This window comes from Canis lupus, chromosome 1 (genome assembly GCF_003254725.2).
Source record: "Canis lupus dingo isolate Sandy chromosome 1, ASM325472v2, whole genome shotgun sequence".
Lineage (NCBI taxonomy): Eukaryota > Metazoa > Chordata > Mammalia > Carnivora > Canidae > Canis > Canis lupus.
In genome coordinates this window covers 41,576,519-41,593,554 of record NC_064243.1, presented here as the reverse complement: position 1 = coordinate 41,593,554, position 17,036 = coordinate 41,576,519, and positions in this window count along the sequence as shown.

Genomic DNA, 17,036 nt, shown 5'->3' with positions numbered 1-17,036 from the left:
TGTAAAGTCTAATTAGGTAATTTGACTTTCAATTTTGTTCAATTGGTCACGAAGAAAGGATTTTAAACTTTTTTTTATAAATTTTTATTTATATATGATAACTCACAGAGAGAGAGAGAGGCAGAGATACAGGCAGAGGGAGAAGCAGGCTCCATGCACCGGGAGCCCGACGTGGGATTCGATCCCGGGTCTTCCAGGATCGCGCCCTGGGCCAAAGGCAGGCGCCAAAGCGCTGCGCCACCCAGGGATCCCACGAAGAAAGGATTTTAAAAGCTGAAATAGATTGTTAATCATTTCTTTAGGAGAAGCACATGTAACCTCCAGAGGAAAGAAAAAGAAGGAAAGGCACCTACAATAAGAGTTAAAACTGTCGGGATTTTTTGCCAGGGACATGTTAACCTGGAACAGCCACAAAAGATAATGTTCGTTCGTATGGCATCTCCTTGGGCAAGTTCTGGAAAAGCATTTTCTTCTAGATTCTTCATTTGCTTGTGTTCTAGCCTGAGGCTCTTCTTAGGACTTTGGCTAAAACTGGAAATGTGAGTAAGTGACACTCTGGGTTTCTTTCTTTCTTTCTTTCTTTCTTTCTTTCTTTCTTTCCTTTCTTTTTCTTTTTCTTTTTCTTTTTCTTTTTCTTTTTCTTTTTCTCTTCTTTCTTTCTTTCATTTTAGGGGATCCCTGGGTGGCTCAGCGGTTTGGCGCCTGCCTTTGGTCCATGGTGCAATCCTGGAGTCCTGGGATCGAGTCCTGAGACGGGCTCCCTGCATGGAGCCTGCTTCTCCCTCTGCCTGTGTCTCTGCCTCCCTCTCTCTCTATGTCTATCATGAATAAATAAATAAAATCTTAAAAAATAAAGATTTTATTTTATTTATTTGACAGAGAGAGAGAGAGAGAGAGAGAACGCACACACAAGCAGGTGGAGTGGTACATAGGGAGAGGGAAACGTAGGTTCCCAGCCGAGCAGGGAGCCCGATGTGGGGCTGGATCCCCAAACTCTGGGACCTGAGCCGAAGGCCAACCCTCAGGTCACTCAAGGGAACCAACACTTTGGGTTTTTTGCTTAATGACAACAGAAAGATCCAGAATAGCACCCTGAAGAAGTCAATGACAGTGTTCTTCTAGGGCTTGTGTTTGTAGCTGATTGCCAATGAAAAACCAAGAAACCTGTGCTGTAAAGCCGCACCTGAGAATAAGAGGTGTCCCCTGCGGGGAGCACCTCCCAGCTGTGCTGAGCGGGCGCATCCTCACCTGCTCCTCTGGCACCACGACCTGTGTGGCCTGCAAGCTGACTTGCCGACCAGACAGGCGCAGAGCAGGAGCGCCGGCTCGGGCCTCCGGAGAGCTGGTGATCTGATTGCAGGGCTAGCAGGGCTCCTTGGGGGACGAGGGCGGGGTGGGGACCAGGCTGAGGGGAAAGCTCTTTGGGAAGAAGGGCAGGAGGCAGGGGAATGAGCAAAAAATAAACCTGAACTCAGTCTCAATTACAGTTAAGTGTCAGCCACCGGGAAGCAACTTAAAACAGAAGGCAACCACCTCATCTGCCAACGCCTGCAGGCTCTCAGGCCCAAGCCCTGCTGGGGGTGTAGCTATTCTGAGTCACAGTTTTTTCCCAGCGCAATCTGCAGTAGAAGCTCAAAGATTCATCCACCTGTAATAAAGGGCCATCCCTTCCCCCTGTTTCTCGGATCTTTTTACCCATTGGGCTGCAGGCTCCATTAGTATATGTTCCAGACACAATAAAATCTGGCTAATTCATGCAAGCAAATGCTTGTGGTGAGTTGGCAAGCATTGCAATTAATACGAAGACTAGCAGAGGTTAAATAGAGGTCAAACGGGCTTTTTTGTTTTAGAAAGTCCTAATTCCTTTTTTTTTTTTTAAACTGATTCTCCCAGTTAGCTGTAGGGTTTTTTGTTTGTTTGTTTGTTTTGTTTTTGTGTTTAGGCCTCTCAAATCGAAACTGGATAAAGCTTTATTTCTTTCAAATGTATACAATAACTGGAACTCACACCTGCCACCATGGACGAGGCCTCACCGTGTGGTTGCAGTGACTATAAATACTTCCTTTAAATTGGTGTAATTTATAAATCAAAGTGTTCTGAAACCGACAGGAATGGTTATCCTTAGGTAAATTAGCTATGATTCCAACAGCCTTGTTTGTGCTTTGATTTGTGAAAGGAACTCTTTCTTGGTTAGTAACACTGGCTGGGTTTCTTTATCGTAAAACTGGTGATGGGAATTTGTGAGATTCCCCGGGATCCTCCTTGTCAGATTTGGGCAAGTCTCTCTAAGACTGGTTGGGGGGCAAAGAGAGGAGCTGCAAGTGTGAGGGCAGGGCAATGGGGGAGGGGGGTTAGTCCTGGGGGTCATCGAGGGCCTGCAACAGTGTAGACTTTGTGGGCAGAGTGATGAGGAGGGTCATGTGGCCGAGCTTGAACTTTGCTGTGGGACAGACTCAGCTCTCCCCATGTGTGACCTTGGAGGGATTGCTTAATGTTTCTTTGTTAGGAGTGAGTTGGACAGGTGTAGTCAGGGCCCAGGTCCCCAACAAGAAAATATGGAGCCAGGACAGCTAAGATAAAACAGCACTGACATCCTGTTTGCAGCTTAGAAAGGAGTGCACTAGCATTCTGCTTTGCAGCCTTTGCAGAAGTGACTTCTGTGAAAGGTCCTAAAATAAGACAATTAACCACAAGGCACTTGTCCCTATCACAGGGAGGGGGCAGGAAGACAAAAGCTCCCAGATGTCAGCCAAATAGACCATCAGCATGGGGACATGAACCTAATAGGCAGGCAGATATGTGACCAAAGCCCGGATTGGCACAACTCAACACATCCTGATTGCTGACGATAGTTCCACAAAAGAGCTCATAAAACCCACCACACTTAGAAACTCCAGGGCAACCCTCTTGGCACCCCCTCCTTCCCCAGGGGCTTTATATTCTTACTCAACAAACCGTGCTTTGCTGCCCTTCACTCTCATCCAGTCCACCTCTTCATTCTTTGAAGCGGTGTGACCCAGAACCACAAGCAGTAAAGGCAGAGAAATCCTGCAACAGCTTGACCTTTGTTTTCTGTTTTCTCGCGTGGAATATAAAATCCAACATACACAATATTATTAACAGGATTCCATGAGCTAAAAGACGCAGGGGGATGCCCAATAGATAAACATTAGCTGTTGTTATTGGGGCAACAGTGGTTGTGGTGCTTACAGACCCTGGAATGGTGGGTATGGCTGCCGAAGCCTGGCTCCCCATCTGGAAAATGGGGCTGTTAATATTTACCTGTTTATTTTATTTGCTTTTTTTAAAAGAGATATTATTTATTTATTTGAGAGAGAAAACAAGCAAGGGGAGGAGCAGAGGGAGAGGGAGGACCCTGGGATCATGACCTGAGCCCAAAGCAGATAGATGTTTAACCGACTTAGCCATCCAGGCCCCCCTGCCTATTAATTGTTTAGATTGATCTTACACATTAAGCCATTGTGTTTGGAACCCCCTAGAAAGACTGGCCAAGGGATCATTTAAAACACCATTTCCATTCCTTTATAATGTGTTTTGGTCCTGCTTATGAGGTAGGAACATCATTTATTCATTTGCTCCTCAAACTGCAAGTCTACCCCCAGACCCTGTGTTACACACTGAACGTATAGAGAGAAGCCACAGCTTCTGAGCATGGGATCTGTGGACAGACACCACATGAATGCAGGATTACAATCAGAGAAATGGAGATAGGGCTGGGATCCAATGGGTTTTCTGAGCAAAGGTCTTGCAGAGAGACCAGGGCAGGGTGGCTCAGGGAAGGTGGTCCTGAGCATGCACCAAATCCAGAATGGTGACAGGGTGAAGGCTGAGGCACCCACTGGTCACAGAGACATCAGGAAGCAGAAGACTGGGAGAGCCATCTGCAGAGACAGCATGTACAAAGGCAGCAGGGAATAAGAGAGAGCTTGGTGCATCTGGGGAGATTTGTCCAACTCAGCAGGACTGGAGCAGTGTGTGTTCTGGGGTGTTTGGGGTGAAGGCTAAATATGATATTACAGGGATAGCCCCATAGGCAAATTAGGGTCAGATTGTAACAGATCTTTGGAGGCACTAGGACATTTCGGGATGGCCTCTAGGAGTTATGAAGGGTTTTTCTTTGGTTTGGGTTTGGATTTTAAAGATTTTTATCTTCTTTAAGTAATCTCTACACCCAACATGGGGCTCAGTCTCACAACCCTAAGATCAAGAATTGCATGCTCTACCCACTGAGCCACCCAGGTACCCCTGGTTTGGCTTCTCGTTTGTTTTCATCAGTAAGACTTCTAAATAGAGGAAATTCTATTAATTAAACTTAGAAACACAGGATTTTCACTGTATTTGTTTAATTTTAATTTTTAACTTATCCAAATTGACCTTCCTGGGGACAAATAGTGCTATGAATTTCAACACTTGTACAGTTTTGTGTGGCTATCAGGATACAGAACAGTTCTGTTCCATTCTGCTGTCCCTTTGTGGTCATGCTTTTCCCCCACCCAAGCCAGGGGCAACTACTAATCTGTTTGTCATCACTGTAGTGTTTTATTTTTCTTTCTTTCTTTCTTTCTTTCTTTCTTTCTTTCTTTCTTTCTTTCTTTCTTTCTTCCTTCCTTCCTTCCTTCCTTCCTTCCTTCCTTCCTTCCTTCCTCCCTTCCTTCCTTCCTTTCTTTCTTTCTTTTGAGAATGTCATATAAATGGAATAATATTTATATATATTTAAGATTTTATTTATTTATTTGAGAGAGTGGGGGAAGGGCAGAGGGAGAGGGAGAGAGAGAATCTCAAGCAGACTCCACACCGTGTGCAGAGCCAGATCTCACCACTAAGAGATTATGGCCTGATCTGAAATCAAAGAGTCGGATGCTTAACTGACTGAGCCTCCCAGGTGCCCCTAAATGGAATCATATATTATGTCAGCTTTTGAGATTGGCTTCTTTTAGTGATAACAATGCCTTTGAGGTTTCTCCAAGTTGTTTGTATCAGTATTTTTCCTGTTTGTAACTGGGTAGTGTTCCATTGTATGGACATACCACAGTTTCTCTACTCACCCCATTGAAGGACATTTTACTGAAGCATTTTTTTAGATGTCAAAAGAAGAGATGGGAAGAGAGCTGACAGAGGAGGAGACCAGCCAGACATCTATTTCAGGAAACTAAGACAGTGGTCATGAGGCCAGAATAAAAGGGGACAGGGAATTTTTAAAAAGCTGCCAGATGATTCTAGCCAGCTTTCCCATGTTAGATAACCCTACTCCCATGTGGTGGATTTTCATGCCATCCATCCTCCACTCAAACTTTTCCAGCCCCAATCTTAACTTCAGATGAACCGGTTACCTAAGGCAGAGTAGTATCTACCAATGTCAACAATGTGAATTTTTTTTAAAAAAGATTTTTATATATTTCAGACAAAGAGAGAGGGAAGAACAGAGGGTAAGGGAGAACCAGACCCCACTGAGCAGGGAGCCTGATGCGGGGTTTGATTCCAGGACCCTGATGTCACGACCTGAGCTGAAGGCAGGTGCTCAACCAAGTGAGCCACCAAGGTACCCCCAATAATGTGAATATTAACCAGGTTTATCCTCTGGGTTAATATTCACATTATAAATGGTTCCATTTGGAGGACTGCATTTGCCTCAAAAAAAAAGATTTTACATCAAAGTTCCTCTTCCTCAAGGAAGCCATCTCTGATAGGCAGGCTGAGCTAAGGGTCCTTCCCGCATACTTTGGAAATGCCACTCCTGCACCTCTAATTTAGCACTTCCTGTAGTTACGTTAAAATAACTGCTTACAGGGGATCCCTGGGTGGCTCAGTGGTTTAGCGCCGCCTTCAGCCCAGGGTGTGATCCTGGAGTCCTGGGATCAAGTCCCACATCAGGTTCCCTGCATGGAGCCTGCTTCTCCCTCTGCCTGTGTGTGTGTGTGTGTGTGTGTGTGTGTGTGTGTGTGTGCCTCTGTCTCTCATGAATAAATAAATAAAGTCTTTTTTAAAAAAATAACTGCTTACAGGTCTGACGTGTCAGGGCCAGTGACAGTGCCTTGTACTTGTGCCTGTGGCATCAGCCCTGTGCTTGGGATGCCTGGGTTCCCAAGCAGCTGTGCTTCATTGAGCCTCTGCTATGCACCAGCACTTCACAGATTCGCATCCTTCCATGAAGACCTTCCACAGTGAGGTCAGATCTGGGTCTCTGACATGACTGGCATCACATTCCTCTTCCCAAATTCTCTATTTCCTCTTTTCTTCCAGACCAGAAACCAGGGCTTTATCCTAAACTTTTGTTTCTCCCTCCAGTTCATCTCTAATTAGGCATTCATATCTTGCCCATTCCCCGCCCCTGGAAATTTCCCCACAGACAAATGTAAATCCTCATCCTCAGAAATGCCAGCCATTGGTTGAAGGGAAATCAAACATGTGAATGAATAATGACTCAGTCTCCCTTATCCTTATTCTTGAAAAAACAACTCTAAACACAGGCCCCACTCACTAGATGTTAGTTGTCCTTGTAGCCAAATAACCCTGCCTCGCCCAATACAAAACATAAATGCATGAGTTATATAAAACAGCAATAATAGCTATACTTTTTAGAGCTCTAGGTCCCAATTTTGTATATACATAAAAACATTTCATCTTCTAACAACCGAGGGAGGTAATTATGAAATAAGCCATTGTTCTTTTCAACTTGTACATCTCCCAGTGGCTGAGCCGTCAGATTCCAAATTTCATTCTTTCCATTATATCAAATAAACAACCTTGAAAGATTTGTAATGAGGACAAGGGTGACCATTCCATAAAAGGCCAAGGGAACTCGCAAGAAAAGGGAATATGGCAATTAAGTGTTGTAATAAATCGGGTGGGGGAGGTAATGAAAAATAAACAAAAGAAGGAAGAGCAACTGAATAGGATTTAGGGCAAGCATCTATTAGCAAAAGGAGACCGAGGGAATCTTTTGTGAAAAATAATGAAATAGGACCAGCATTTCCTGACCTGTGTTTTATGTGTGTTCAAGGCTGGTGTTTATAGTTATTCCTGAACACTCTTTACCCTACCCTACTTCCCGAGTGTTTTTTTTACCTCAGGAAAACAGGTCTAAAGGGACTGCTTCGGCTGCCTCTACTGGTCCATCAAATCCAGCCTTTGTTTCTTCTGCAGCCTCTGCCTGCGAGAGCAGCTTTGACTCTGTCTTGAATTGTTTTAGAGGCTGAGGGCTGACAGCTGAATCCAAGTCCCAGAGACACAGACCTTGACCTTAATAGCACACTGACCTAGAAAGTACATCACATAGGATGAGATGGAAGAAAGTGAAACACAAAAGAAGCCAAAGGATCACCAAAGGAAGACCAGAGGGGTCGAGCTGAGCAGGCTGACCAGAGAAATCCGGATTAACGGTAACTTTACAACAGGCTGGCGAGCATCGTGGTAACAAAGTTCATGGCCACTTCTTCTGCCTGCTGTCCCCTCCCCTCCCCCCGAACTAGGGCCAAAGCAAAGAGTTGAATATAATCTGGAATTTAGTTTAGATGTAAAAACTTTCAGGGAGTAAGGTGTGTTTAATAAAGGAAACGATTATAAACATGGCTGTATTAGTCCCCTTTCCTGGATAATGTGGAGGCATGATTATTATTCTCAAGCACCCCCTGTATGCATGGCCTATAGTTGTAATTGCCTTAATTATTGTCGAATGTCAACTATATGCACGGCAGTATACTGGCACATCAAATACATTCATTGCTTTTTTCCATCTTTTTAGGAATTTCCAAGGTGAATATTATTACTCATATTCTACAGAAAAGTAAACGGAGGCTCGGTGATGTTTAGGGACTTTCCAGGGACACATGTAGTGAATGGCATGGCTGGGTTTAGATCAAGTTATCTTTGACCCTTTGACCCTAAAATACTTCTGCTCCCATATCAGCAGGACCCATGGTCTTGAGTTGGTTCAGACTAGGAGATGACCAAATCACCTCATGAGGACCCCAACCCTGCCTTATCTTAGGGACAAGGGGGAGGAAGAGAGAAAGGAGGAACGTAGGACAAAGGATGACCTCACAGGGAGGAAGTCTCCAGGTAATGAGCCCAGCACAAAGCTAAGGGAAACCTCACATTTTTCCTTCAGGATAACATCCTTTTAAAGTTTATTTATTTATTTATGTATTCATTCATTCATTCATTCATTTGAGAGAGAGCACATGCATGTGAGCAGGAGGGAAGGGGCAGAGGGAGAGCAAGAATCTTAAGCAGGCTCCAGGCCCAGTGCTGAACCCAAGGTGGAGCTCTATCTCAAAACCCTGAGTTGAAAGCAAGAGTCACATGCATGACTGAGTCACGCAGGTGCCCCAGGATAAATTCTTTTAGATTTGAATAAATGTCATTAGCATTGTACTTATGCTTTACAAGCCCTGTCTGGAGCAGAGTTTTCTGCATTTGCATCCTTACTCAGAGAGAAAAGGGTGAGGATCAGAGAAAGAGGCCTGGGGCAGAGTGTGTGTGTGTGTGTGTGTGTGTGTGTGTGTATGTCTTGTCCTAGGCCACAGGATATCACTGAGCAGAGAAAACAAAGCCCTCACCCAGGTTCCAAATGCAAGAAAAAACGGTATCAGCCAAAATGGCAAATGGAAATTCTTTCTTCCATAAAAATAGTGAGAAAACTGGCTTGTGTTCTAGTGTACCATTTCAATTCCCTAGAAGAATTCTAAAGGGAGTCCTTTAAGAAATTCTTGAATCCACATGGGAAAATAAAGGGCACTGGTAGGTATAAAATGCAGTATAACTTTATTTTTTTCTTTGTAACACTTTTTCCCCCTCCTCTCTGATTTTAAAAGAGAACTGTAAACCGCAATCATAAACCTGTGTTAGGGCACACAACATAAAAATGTAACTTATTTTTTGCACATGCACAGGTTGTATTTCCCTTAATATGGAAACAAAATACAACAAAATGACAATAAAAATAATGTACTTATCACTCTTTAATTCCTACTCTATACCATTATGTTATATGCATTAATCTAACTGCTTTTGTTATTATTCCCAATTTATGAATAAGAAAATGAGACTCAGATATGTGAATTAAAATTCATCAAGGTAACACAGCCTTATTTTTGATTCATTTAGGATTCAAAGATCAGCTTGGCTTCCAAGAATGTTCATTTATTAAATAACACTACATGATATAGTAGGAAATTATTTCCAACAAAGAATGTGAAAGAGTGAAATATACCAAGAATAAAATACCAAAGTATCTCTATTAACCTAACAAAATAAAAAATATATATTGGAGATAGCATAATTTGCAGTCTAATTTGATCATGCAGTATAATCTGGGATTGAGAGAAACCTCAACTAAGGACATGCCTGTGCACAAATGGTAGAAAAGAAGTAAGGGTCAACCATTGAGCTGTCTCTACCTTGGGCTATAGCCTCATTCAAAAGGGTATACCATTCATTCACCTTATTGTCACCACTTGTATAGTCTTTTTTTTTTTAAGTTTTAATTTAAATTCCATTTAGTTGACACACGGTATAATATTAATTTTAGGTGTACAATATGGTGACTCAACGGTTCCATACAACACTGGTGCTCATCACAACAAGTGCACTCCTTAATCCCCATCACCTATTTTACCCATCTCACCCACCTCCCCTCTGGTAATCATCAGTTTATTCTCTGTAGTTAAGAGTCTGTTTCTTGGTTTGCCCCACCCCCTGTCTTTTTTTCCCTTTGCTCATTTGTTTTGTTTCTTAAATCCCACATATGTGTAAAATCATATGGTATTTGTCTTTCTCTGTCTTATTTTCCTTAGCATAATAATCTCTAGCTCCATCCATGTGGTTGCAGATGGCAAGATTTCATTATTTTTTATGGCTGAGTATATATATATATATACACACACACACACTCAGTATATATATAATATATATATATCATATCTTCTTTAGTCATTTATCAGTTGATGGACACGGGCTGTTTCCATATTTGGCTATTGTAGATAATGCTGCTGTAAACATTGGGGAGCATGCATCCTTTTGAATTAGTATTTTTGTATTCTTTAGCTAAATACTTAGTAGTCCAATTATTGGATCATAGAGTAGTTCTATTTTTAACTTTTTGAGGAATCTCCATACTGTTTTCCAGAGTGAGAAATGTAACTTGTATGAAATAACAGCACAAAGAAGGGAGAGGGAATGATCAATACAGGGGCAGTGTTTTTATATAGGATTGAAATTAAATTTGTGTTAATCTAAATTAAGTTGTTATAGGATGCCTGGGTGGCTCAGTGGTTGAGCATCTGCCTTCAGCTCAGGGTGTGATCCCCAGACTCTGGGGATGGAGTCCTGCATTGGGTTCCGCTCAGGGAGCCACCTTCTCTCTCTGCCTCTCTCTGTGTCTTTCATGAGTAAATAAATAAAATATTGAAAAAAATTAGGTTATTATAATTTGGATGGTAATTTTATTTTATTTTATTTTTGATATTTTATTTATTTATTCATGAGAGACACAGAGAGAGAGGCAGAGACCACGCAGGCTCCCCATAGGGAGCCCGATGTGGGACTCAATTCCAGGATCCTGGGATCACATCCTGAGCCAAAGGCAGATGCTCAACTGCTGAGCCACCCAGGCATCCCTGGATGGTAATTTTAATCCTTGAGGCAACTACTGAGAGATAGCTAAAAAACATCAGTGAAAGAAATAGCTAAGGAATTGAAATGATATACTACAAAGGAGGGATAGAGGAACAAAAAGACATAAGACAGAAAACAAATAACAAAATTTCAGCCATAAATCCTATTTTATCAGTAGTACATTAAATACAAATGGACTAAACCCTCAAAATCAAAAAGTAAATATTGACAGAATGGATAAAAACAAACCCTTGATCCAACTATTTGCTATCTACTGATGACACAGTTCAGATTCAAAGACAAGTAGGCTGAAAGTAGAAGCAGACAGTAACCAGAAAGGAACTGGAGTAACTATCCTAATATCAGACAAAAATAGACTTTAAGAAAAAAAATCTTAATAGAGACAAAGACATCCATCAAGAAGATACAGCAATTATAAATTGTTATGGGCTAAATTGTGCCCTGCCTCCAAATTTACATATTGAAATTTTAACTCTTGGTGTTGCAGAATTTCCTTCTCCTTCAAAGAATAAAGAGGTAGACCAGACAGAGTGTTGGGCAGCAAAGCAAAGTTTATTGAGTGATGTACAAAGCTCCACAAGAGGGAGGGGACCTGATAGGGTTGCCGTTGGAGTTTCTAAGTCTAGGGGTTTTTATGGGCTTGTTCGAGGTCTGTTTTAATCTGATTATAGCCCTCCAAGTGTTTGTCACTCAAACAGGTTTTTGTCATCCATCTTTTATGTGGGAAAGGGTGGAGGGCTTCTTCCAGAGTGAAATAAAATACTTAAGATTTCCTCTTGGGCAGGGGAGGAACCTTGTCCCTATCTGCCTTTCTTCCAACTATCCTTCATGACCACTATATCTCAGAATGTGACTGTATTTGGAGATAGAGCCTTCTAAAAAGTGATTAAGTTAACATAAGGCCTGAAAGTTATCTCCTGACCCTATCTGACTGCTATCCTTATAAAAAAAGAAAGTTAGGACACTTGGAGAGACACCAGGGGCACAGAGAGACAGCCACATAAAGAAGCAGCAAGAAGGAGGCCATCTGCAAGTCAAGGACAAAAGTTTCGATAGAAACCCAGGCCTGCTGGTCCCCTACTCTCAGACATGCAACCCCCAGAACTGTGAGAAAACAAATTCCTATTGCTTAAGCCACCCGGTCTGTGGTAGCTGTTGTGGCAACCCTAGCAAACTAACACATAAACATATATGCACTTAACAGAGTTCTAAAATACATGAAACAAAAACCAACAGAAATGAAGGAATAGACAATAGTAGTTGGAGACTTCCGTACCCTACTTTCAATACTAGATAGGGTACATAGACAAAAGATCAACAAGGAAATAAAATAAACAACACTAAACCATTTAGAACTAACATATAATTGTTAGAACCCTCCACCCAACAGCAGCAGAATATACCTTCTCAGGTGTACATGGATGCTCTCTGGGATAGGCCATAATGTCAGGCAATAAAATGAGCCTTAACACTTTTAAAAGGACTGAAAATCTTATAAAATATATATTCCCTGGGGCACCTGGATGGCTCAGTGGTTGAGCATCTGCTTTTGGCTCAGGTCATGATCCCAGGGTCCTGGGATTGAGTCCCACATTGGGGTCCTCACAGGGAGTCTGCTTCTCTCTCTGCCTATATATATATATATATATATATATATATATATATATATATATATTCGCTGACTACAGTGGAATGGAATTGGAAGTCAGTAAGAGAAGTAAATTTGGAACATCCACAAATCTGTGGAAATTAAATCCTAAAAAACCAATGAATAAAAAAAATAGCAATGGAAGTTAGAAAATACTTTCAGATAAATGGAAACAAAAACACAACATACCAAAACTTGTGGGATGTAGCTAAATCACTGACTGGAGGGAAATTCATAGCTTAAATGGCTAGAATAACAAAGGAAAAAGATCTCAAATAAAAAATCTAAACTTCTGGGACGCCTGGGTGGCTTAGCGGTTGAGCGCCTGCCCCTGGATCAGGGCATGATCCACGGTCCCAGGATCGAGTCCTACATCGGGCTCTCTGGCCTGGAGCCTGCTTCTCCCTCTGCCTACGTCTCTGCCTTTCTCTCTCTGTGTCTTTCATGGATAAATAAATTTAAAAAAAATCTAAACTTCTACCTTAAGACACCAGATAAACAAAAGCAAACTAAATTCAAAGCAAACAGAAGGAAGGATATAATAAAGATTATAATGGAAATAAGTGAAATACAAAATCAACAAAACCAAAGTTTATCTTCAAAAAGATCAACAAAATTGACAATATTTTAGCTAGACTGACCAAGAAAAAAAGAGGGAAATTTTAAATTACTAAAACCAGGAATGAAAGAAGAAACATAACTCTAGAACTTAAAGAACTAAACATTATAAGGGACTATTTTGAACAATTGTATACCAGTAAATCAGATAATCTATATGAAATGTAAAAATTTTTAGAAAGACACAAACTACCTAAACTGATTCAAGAAGAAATAGAAAATTGTAATTTTTCTATAACAAAGGATGGCTCAGTGTTTCAGCATCTGCCTTTGGCTCAGGGCGTGGTCCCAGGGTCCAGGGATGGAGTACCCCATGGGGCTCCCTGCAGGGAGCCTGCTTCTCCCCCTGCTTATGGCTCTGCCTTTCTCTCTCTCTCTCTCTCTCTCTGCCTCTCATGAATAAATAAATAAAATCTTTAAAAATATAACAAAGGAAAAAACCAAGAAATATAAGGGAGGTTGAGTTAGTAGTAACACCCCCCCCCCAAAAAAAACAAAACAAAACAATAAAGCCCCTAAACAAAACAAAGCAAACTTCCCACAAAGAAAACCCCAGGACCAAATTCAAGAAAAGAGTAATAGTCTCATAGTAGACTGAAGGAAGGAAAAGCACATAGAATTCCAAGCCCTCACTTATCCCAATCCTCCTTTTTTTAATAAATTGTGATTAACAACAACAACAAAAAACCCCACTTAAGATTAAATTTAGCATCTTAATCATTTTTAAGCAATTCAGTAGTGTTAAGTATATTCACATTGTTGTAAAACAGATCTCCACACATTTTTCTTATCTTGCAAATCTGGAACTCCATATGCATCAAATAACAACCCTCTTTTCCCCCTCCCCCTAGACTTTGGCAACCACTATTCTACTTTGTTTCTATGAATTTGACTACTTTACATACCAAATAAGTGGAATTATATAATACTTGTGTTTTTTGTGACTGGTTTATTTCATTTAACATAATATCCTCAACGTTCGTCCCAGTCATGGCATGTGATAGGATTTCCTACGTTTTTTAAGGCTGAATGATATTTCATTGTATTTAGCAAATTTTGCTTATCCATTTATCTATCAATATATACTTGGTTTCTTCCAGTTTGGTTATTGTACACAGTACTTCTATGAACATGAGTGTGAAAATATCTCTTTTAGATTCTGTTTTTGATTCTCTTGAATAAATACCCTGAAGTGGGATTGCTGGATCCTATGGTGCTTCTATTTTTAATTTTTTGAGAAACTTCATACTTCATACTGTTTTGACATATTCCACGCGGGGAGTCCGACGGGGGACTTGATTCGGGATCTCCAGGATCACGCCTGGGCTGAAGGCGGCACTAAACCGCTGAGCCACCCGGGCTGCTCTTTTTTCTTGATATTGTCCATTCTAATGAGTGTGAGATGGCATTTTACTATGATTTTGATTTGCATTTCTCTGATAATTACTAATGTTGAACATCTTTTCATATTCTTGTTGGTTATTTATATATCATCTTTGAAGAGGTGTCTATTCAAGTCCTTTACCCATTTTCTATTTTTATTTAATTGTATTAATTTTTAAATTTTAATTTATTTTTAAGTAATCTCTACCCCCAATGTGGCGCTCAAATTCACAACCGCGAGATTAAGATCTCACTCTCCTCCCACTAAGCCAGTCAGTCAGGCACCCCTGACCATCTTTTAATTAGGTTAGTTGATTTTTTGTTGTTGCATGATAGGAATCCCTTTTTCGCCCTTTTTCAAGAGTGGGAGATGGGGGAGGGGCAGAGGGAGAAGGGGAGAGAGAGCATCCCAAGGAGACCCCACATGGGGCTTGATCTCACTATCCTGAGACCATGACCTGAGCCAAAATCAAGAGTTGGGCGCTTAACCAAATGAGCCACCCAGGTGCCCTAATAATAATAATAATAATAATAATAACTATTATTATTGTTATTATTTATAAGTTCTATGTCCAATGTGGGGCTTGAATTTACCATCCTGAAATTAAGAGTTGCATGCACTACCCACTGAGTGAGCCAGATCCCCCATAGGAATCCTTTATACATTCTGGATATTAACCCTTGATCATATATATGATTTGCAAGTACAGTTGACCCTTGAAAAACACCTGGGGTTAGGAGCACCACCCTCCCCCTGCAATTCAAAACCGTGTATAACTTTTGACTCCCCTAAAACTTAACTACTAATAGGGAGAGCCAGAGTAATTTTCTGGAGAGACAAAGTGCTCTGGGGGAGATGATTAGCATCACACTGCATTTTAAGTATTTACTTGCCATTGATGCTTGCAGTGCTTGAGCTCACCACAATAGCAACAGGAGATCACTACAAAATAACACAATAGTACAGCATATACTACAGTTAAATTTATGCAATTTTGGGAACACCTGGGTGGCTCAGTGGTTGAGTGTCTGCCTTCGGCTCAGGGCATGATCCTGGGTCCAGGGATCGAGCTCCCTGTGAGGAGCCTGCTTCTCCCTTTGCCTATGTCTCTGCTTCTCTCTGTGTGTCTCTCATGAATAAATAAATAAAATCTAAAAAAAAAATTGTACGCAATTTTGATTTTACACTGCATCTTTGGGGCAGCCTGGGTGGCTCAGCGGTTTAGTGCCGCCTTCAGCCCAGGGTGTGATTCTGGAGACCCGGAATCGAGTCCCATGTCAGGCTCCCTGCATGGAGACTGCTTCTCCCTCTGCCTCTCTCTCTCTGTATCTCTCATGAATAAATAAATAAAATCTAAAAAAAAAACCCCCAAACCCCTGCATCTTTATGTTTGTTTACATTTTTCTTGACTGCAAATGTAGTCTATAAATGCTTGTATGCACAAGCCTTAATACATTTAAACTTTTTATAAAAGATTTGTGTATCTTTTATAATAAATGATAAAAATCTACATATATTTTATGCATTTATGACATACCTAACTTCTAATTTTTTGTTATTTTTTTCAATATTTCTAGGCTACCTGGTTTGTCTTTCTGAGTTTTTTCAAAATGTCACCAATCTTCAAAGATTTTCCAATATATGTATTGAAAAAACATTCATATACAAGTGGACCTGCGTAGTATTCACATACAAGTGGACTTGAGTAGTTCCTACTCATTTAAGGGTCAACTGTGTCTTCTCCCATTCTGGAAGCTGCCTTTTCTGTTGAATGTGTCCTTGGATGCACAAGTTTCTCACTTTGATGTAGCCCCATTTTTCCAATCTTATCTTTTTTTTTTTCCAATCTTATCTTTAAAGTTGATGTCCCACCCCCCATAGACCTCCTGCGCCATATGCCTTCATTCAGTGACTCTCAAATGTGAATATGCATTAAGATTTCCTGGAGACCTTGTGACACCATAGTCTGCTGAGTCCCACCACAGAGTTTTGGGTTCGGTAGATCTGGGGTGGGGCTCAACTTGGTCATATCTAGCAAGTTCTCAGGGAACACAGATGCTGCTGGTCTGGAAACCACATCTTGAGAACTGCTACTCTAGCCACTAAATCTCTCTCTGTTTTTAAAAATTATTAAAATGCCTCCATGCCTTGCTCTTGCTGTTTTTTTGCTTTGCCTGGAATGCCCTTTATCTACATACCTCCTCTGTGAACTTTCACTGAACCCTCAAGCTGGAGTGAATCTTTCACCTTCTGAGCTTCTGTTTCACTTTCTATTTATTTTGTCCCTGCCCACCTATACTTTTGGTTATACTTATTTTTTTTTGAGATTTTATTTATCCATTAGAGACACACAGAGAGAGGCAGAGACATAGAGGGAGAAGCAGGCTCCCCACGGGGAGCCTGATGTGGAATTTGATCCCAGGACTCTGGGATCACAATGTGAGCCAAAGGCAGATGTTCAACCACTGAAGACACCCTGGTGTCCCTGATTATACTTATTTATGTACCAGACATATCCTCTACTAGGATGGTAAACCTTTGATATCATTATTCAGGTTGATTTCTTTTTATGCGGCCCTACAGTACGTAGCAGAGTACTTCATCTGTACGAGGCATAAAATGGATATTTGCTAAATGAATGAAAAAGTAAGGAAATGTCCACTGAATGAAAAGATAGCAGCATTAAGGAAAGAAAAGCCAAATGAAAGCTATAGGAAAAGAGAGGATAAA